Raw genomic sequence first — 6,260 nt, 5'->3', positions numbered from 1 at the left:
CTCCAGTGTCACATTTCAGGCCGGCAGGTAAATACAGGTGAGATAAGCCCTCTTCTGTGACCTGGAGAGCAGGTGGAATTGTAAGCCCAGAGACACTTGTCAGTGTCAGGATTCAGCTACAGGGACTGATAGCCTCCTTATCACTCCCCCCCACCCCAAGCAGCCCACTTCAGTTGTACTGAAGCCATCAGAACCTGGGGGGGTGGGGGCGGCAGACTTTGTCCTGACCCCAGTCACCTGCTGTGCCCTCCCTGTATCACCTCCATTTGGGTTATGAAATGATAGTTGGTTCTAGAAGACATCAGGGAGGTGAGTGGGAAGGGGCCTCTAGAAAGGCCTGTTGACTTCCCCCAGGAAGCTCTAGAAAGGTGCCCTAGTGGTGACTGTGACCATTCCCCAGCCAGGGCCAGGGCTGGACCCCAGCGGAAACTGGGCCTTGATCCCCGGATCACCCCTCCCTTCCTTCTCCTTGAGTTTACCCAAAAATTTGCAAGGGGAAGACTAGGAAACAACCTGGACAAAAGGAGAAGGAGGGGGAGGGGAAGAAGAAAAAGAAAACTGCCTCCAAACCGTCCCAGTGGAGGGAAGGATCCAGAATTTCCTGCCTCAGCATCCCCATGGGGAGTGTCATCTCTTCAGCCAGGTCTCTAATCCTTTTCAGCATCAAATAGTTAGTGGGGGGCGGTGGGGGGGGTGTGGGTAGCTGAGAACAGAAGACCCAGGGTGCCTGAGCCTGGACCTTGGGCCTGACTGGAATATCTGCTTTAAAAGATTCCAGAACTTTCCCCAAAGAAGACAATGTCCTGGCTCACTTGCTCAGGCTCAGCTCCAGCCTTCCTGGGATCCTGGTCATCCCGCTGATGGTGCAGAGGCACTGGCAAATAGGAGGGCCGGGCGGAGTCCTTTGCAAGCTGGCTGTGCTGGTTGGGGACAAGCTGTGGGGCTCCATCAGCCCTACCATCAAAACCCAGCAATCCTGGATCTGGAAGCTGGCGGGGGGGGGGGGGGGGCCAACACTTTTCCAGACCCTCAGCCACTGTGCCTGCCTTGCAAAGGGTGGCTCAGGCAGGCCCCACTGCTGGTGTGGAGGCCGAGCTGGGTCTGAGCCGCCCACTTCCTCGTGGCCAGCCCCAGGACACTGGACACTGAGCCAGAGGCAGGACCTCGGAGCGGTACAAAGCCAGATCTAGGGGTGGCTGCGTGGCCTAATGGGAGCCCCAACTGGTCAACTCCCATCTCTGGTCCACGAGGGAGCACTAGGAGACGCTCTCCCAGACCCTTGGCAGTTGGACCCGGTCATGGGCACAACCACACAGAGCTGGGCAGAGGCAGTTGGCCGGGGCCCTCTGGCTGGAAAGCCAAGACCTTCAGCGCCCCCCCCCCTCCCCGCTGGGACCTGGGCCTCTGGATGCACCTGTGGGTGTGCAGGGCATGGCTCTGGAGGAAGGGGACTCTGGGGATGGGGAAGAGAGAAAGGCCCTGAGTCCCAGGTGTGCTCGGGGGAGGGAGGAAGGAGAGTTGGTGAAAATAGGATTTTGGATAACTTGGCTTTTAAACCGTCTTCAAGTCCTGATGGAAAGTTTACTTGCTGTGTCATTAGGTTGGGGAGGGGGGAGTTGTTTTATAAATAGGAGGGGATTGTTATCACTGCTCCGAAAAAAGAAGATGTTTCGTTTTTCTCCTGCCCTGGCCCCTGGGCCCCTGGGTAATGCTTAGGTTCAGCTTGCTACCCTACCCAACCCCTTTATATTTGCATGAGAATAAGATTGAACAAACCACACGGCACCCCCATTTACAACCGTATTTCTTCCGAAATAATTCTCCACTGATTTTCCGGTTCCACTGAGAGCCGCTGAGGAACCGCCCCACTCCCAGGAGCCATCATGGGGCCCTGCCTTTGGCGCCTGGGATGGGGGCGACCTTAGTCCAGTGTCAGGGATGCAGCGGGAGGGAGGGGGGCGCGGCGGCCCAGTGGTCTGCCCTAAGCAATGGCCATTCCTTCCCATGCAGATGGCGGGGCGGCCACGCAGGGCGGCAGCTCGGTGGCAGGGCTTGGCGGCCTGACCTGGCCCGCGCCCCGGACCGGCCCAGCCTTCCGCCCAGACGCGCGCCGCCTGATTTATGAGTCTTGTTAAATCCTCATTAGACTTTGCACCTTTCTCCGGCAGGACCCAGGAAGCCACCCCGCTCGGCGACGGCGAGGCGAGTGGCAAGCAGTCCCAGGCAGCGGCCGAGAAGCGCCCAGGACCGCGGGGGCCGTAACCGGGTGCCCTTGGGCGCCAGGCGGGGACCGGAGCGGGGCGGCTGCGGCGATCCCCGTGCCCTGGGGGCCTGGCCTGCTTTCTGCTGCCGCGTCAGGGCCAGGCCCGCGCCGGGTCGAGAGCGGCACCTGTGAGCGCCCCGAAAGCGAGGGCCTGGGGACCTCACTGCGGATGCGCTGCGGTGGGACCAGAGCGGGGCCGGCGGGAGGCGACTCCGAGAGACTCCAGGAAAACCCGGGAAAGAAAACACCCGGAAGGCGCCCCGGTATGGTCTGAGGCTCACAGCAGTGCCCGCAGAGCAGGTGCCAGGATGCAGCCGGGGCTCGGGTCCCGGACTGTGGCGGCGGGAGACCAGCGGCCCAGCGCGCGGAGCTCCGGGACCGGCGGCAGGAGGAGAAGAACGGCCCGCAGTCACCTGGCCTGGCGTGCGATGTCGCCATCCCCGAGCGTCGGAGGAAGTGAATTACATGCGTGTGCACACACGTAAATATTTTATAAGCCTCCCCTTAATTAACCAAATCATTTCCATTATGCCTCCAATGTGATCAACAGCAGCGGTGTGAGGGTTTTCAGGGCTTATAATTCGATGTCACCAGACGGTCGCTCGGGGGCAGAGGTACAATCGCGGAGCCAGCTGCACTTGTATTTATTTGTTTTTCTACCGTGTTCCTGTAGGGCTCCATTATGCAGTTTTTAATTAGTTTGTGTTTGTGTTTCACCCGTCCCAAATCAATGCCATCCCGGAGCAAGGCGATGTAAATTCTCGCAGTACAGGTGTAGCTGCTGGCTTGGGAACACTCGGAAACACGCGTCTGACAAATGAGAGCGGGCACCACACAGCCCACTGTCGGCTCCTGGCAGCCAAGAGGCGCAGACCAAAGCCAGCGGGGACTTCTGCGCCCCTGTGAGCGCCAAGCCCGCGTGCTGGGTTCCTAATTCCAGTAGAGGGAGCCGCACAGAGCACGGCGTGGGGGGCAAAGTGACTTTTCATTTTGCCCGAGTCCTGCGGTCCTTGGGCCTAGTGGGCGAGGCTGGAGCCCGCGTGCAATTAACCTAGCTCCCCCGGAAGATCACTGTGGCACCTGTCAGGTTCCGTGGAGCCTTTAAACAGGACCCAAGGCAGACAGCCCGAATTTCTGGAATCTCCAGGCATGAGGACCGCCTCCCCACACCCCCGCCCCCTTGTGCTGGCTGTCTCTTCCTTCTTGAAATGACCTCTGTGGAGTGCCTGTAAATCTATCCCGCCAGCCACGGGGGAATTCTTTTAAAGCTTTCTTTTTTGTCAGGAGTAAGAGATTGTTCATCTTTAACTAGACCACATAGAAATTATGATTCAACAGCAGTGTGTATTTAATTAGAGTAATCTCACTTGAATTTAATTACCTAATGAATTATTTGTTTAAAAGGTAGAATGTCTTGTTTGCCAAGTGCGGTGCAGACCTCCGATAAGAACTTCTGTTATAAGGACGTTACAGCTTAAAAGCAGTCATGTGTTAAGGTTTATATTTTAACTCCTTGAGTGTGTAACTGTTAACTGTTAATGTGCTACCCGCACAAAAACTCTGATACGGAAGGGTGCCGGGAGAGCATGCACAGATTCTGTCTGTGCCCACATCCTTTTGGAAATTAGCATCCTCTACCTTGCCACCTGAGCCTATTTTTAAACTTCCTGCATTTTGCTTTCAGTGGCAGTTTCCTTTTTTCTGCTGCACGATGACAGCTGTCTATTAGAGGGCTCATTTTATGATTAGTATTTGCAATGAAGGGCACATCCTTCAGCAAAACTCCCGCCCAGCTCCACTGTGTCCCAGAGGCACCCACAATAGCAGCAGGAAGCCTTTCTGGGCTCATCAAACCTCATGGGAATGGAAGGTACCAAGGCCCAGACTTTGACCTTAACCCTTCATTCCCAAACCATGGAAGTATCTCCTTGCCTCTTGGTTTCCAAAAGCAAGAGCCCAGAACTCCAGGCCACGCCGCCCTTTCTGGGAGGCTCACAAGTTGACTTGTCTCTCGGTAATGCTAACGATTTTTGCAGCTAATGCCAAGTTTGAAATCCCAGCCAAGGGAGGAGGGTGACGTGCTGGAAGTCTAACATGATTTCTGTGTTTTTCTGTGGCTAAGTGGCTACAGGCAGGAGCGGACTGCTTCTCCTCCTCTATCCCGTGTGATGGACAGAATCGTCTGTCCCTGTGTGATGGAATTTCAGCAGAGGAATGAACGGATAGGGTGAGGGAGGCAGCAGGAAATGCTTCGCCCACTCACTGAAGAGAGACCAGGAAATAAGAACGCCTGAAATCTGCTGGATTGAATTCCACTGTCATTTTCATTAATATTTCATCAATCAAATAATTTACTTTAATTGCAGATTCGGGCACTATTATCACATAAATATTAAATAGTATTAATATAGTGTCCATCTAAGTAAGAATGAGCTTATAAGAAAGTACAACACGTCGATAAGAATTGTTAATTTCTTGTTTCTCTCCTGTATCCCTGATGTGTATCATAACTGTGCATTGTGCAGTTGGGTGTCCCAACAACCAATAGTGGTTAAATTGTAATATAAATTTGGGACTCCTGCATGGCTCAGTCGATGAAGTGTCCGACCCTGGCTCAGGTCATGATCTCAAGGTTCGTGAGTTCGAGCCCCGCGTCGGGCTCTGTGCTGACAGCTCAGAGCCTGGAGCCTGCTTCGGATTCTGTGTCCCCCTCTCTGTCTGCCCCTCCCTCACTCGCACTCTGTCTCTCTCTGTCTCTCAAAAATAAACAAACATTAAAAAAATTACAAAAAATATCATATAAACTTAGTCACATTCAATTATGGCTACAGGTAGTACCTTTCTTCCAAAAGAACCAGATCTACATGAATACATCTTTTAAACTTATTTATGAATTTACTTTGCATATTCTTCCAAATAACAACTGACAATAAGAACCAGAAAGGACATGAGATAATAGCTGAGGAATGATAATACGTTTCTCAGATCTAAGCAAATCCGAAGATGATTTGCTAGTAAAACCCTCAAAGGGAGTGATATGTGTGGGATGGAAAAAGGTGAAAACAGGAAATGGCATCTTTATGTTTGACTCTTCAAGAACTGTTTGAAATTTAGACCAGACCGTCTTCTACCTCCCATGACTTCCTATCAGCCCTCAATCACTTATATTATAAAAGATTAAACCTACCTACTAGAAATACCTTTTAGAAGTATCAGTTGACAAATATCCACCCACACAACATCCGAGGCAGAAAGTGTTGTGCATTCAGGGTTCGGAAAAACGTGTGCCCCAGAAGTCACTGGTGGAGAGGTTAAAATCTGTTCCCTTAAGGGACATCAGTGGAACAAAAAATGCCCAACAGGGGACGCTCCGGGAGTTCGGGAGAAGGTTTCTCAGAGGTTCAGAAGATTCATGGGATCCACCAGCATTTTCCAGGACTGTTCTGGTAGAAAAACAAAATCCGAGGTATGAAATCGGCCTAAGGGAGGAAAGAGAAAACATCCCTAGACGGAGGGTCCCTGACGGGCTCTCGCTCCGACGTCTCCTTCCACCTTACTGGCACCAAGGCTGTCTCCAGAAGAGCCAGAGGTTGTGGTTCTTGGCCGGGTCCGTCCCTCCTCTCCCGTGCAAGAGAAACGAGAAGGATCATGAGGCTTCAGGCCTTTCTGGTCCCCGGTGTTGTACCACCTTCAAGTGTGTGTCAATGTGGAAGGTGGTGATGGCTTGGTGGCTCTTCTCCCCGACACATTTCCAGAAGACACTTTGACCCAGAGAACACGACACCCCTGCGACCAAGAAGGAGGCCGATCTGGGCAAAACCCCAGGGTCAGGAAGTGTCTTTTCTCTAACTTCTGAATCCCTGTAGGTGCCCTTCCTTCGCGTGCCTCCCAGCTCCTGAAGGCCTCATGCTGATGAAAGCTGCCAAGACCCATCTTCCCTGCCCCCCACCTTCCAGTGAAAACCCACATGGCTTGTGGCCCAGTCCTGGGAGTAAGC

The 6,260-nt window shown here is 53.3% G+C and overlaps 1 long non-coding RNA gene across 1 annotated transcript; it reads left to right on the top strand.

The window, feature by feature from the left end:
* Window positions 1-4,844, top strand: LOC121042259 (uncharacterized). Its single transcript, XR_005796053.1, has 2 exons — window positions 1-37; window positions 2,169-4,844. It is a non-coding gene; the product is annotated as an uncharacterized LOC121042259 (long non-coding RNA).
* The last annotated feature ends 1,416 nt before the right edge of the window (window positions 4,845-6,260 follow it).

Source organism: Herpailurus yagouaroundi, unplaced genomic scaffold (assembly GCF_014898765.1).
Source record: "Herpailurus yagouaroundi ecotype Mexico unplaced genomic scaffold, PumYag 29, whole genome shotgun sequence".
NCBI classification, from domain to species: Eukaryota; Metazoa; Chordata; class Mammalia; order Carnivora; family Felidae; genus Herpailurus; species Herpailurus yagouaroundi.
The sequence above is the reverse complement of the archived record's forward strand: the minus strand, read 5'-3'. Positions and strand labels throughout refer to the sequence as shown.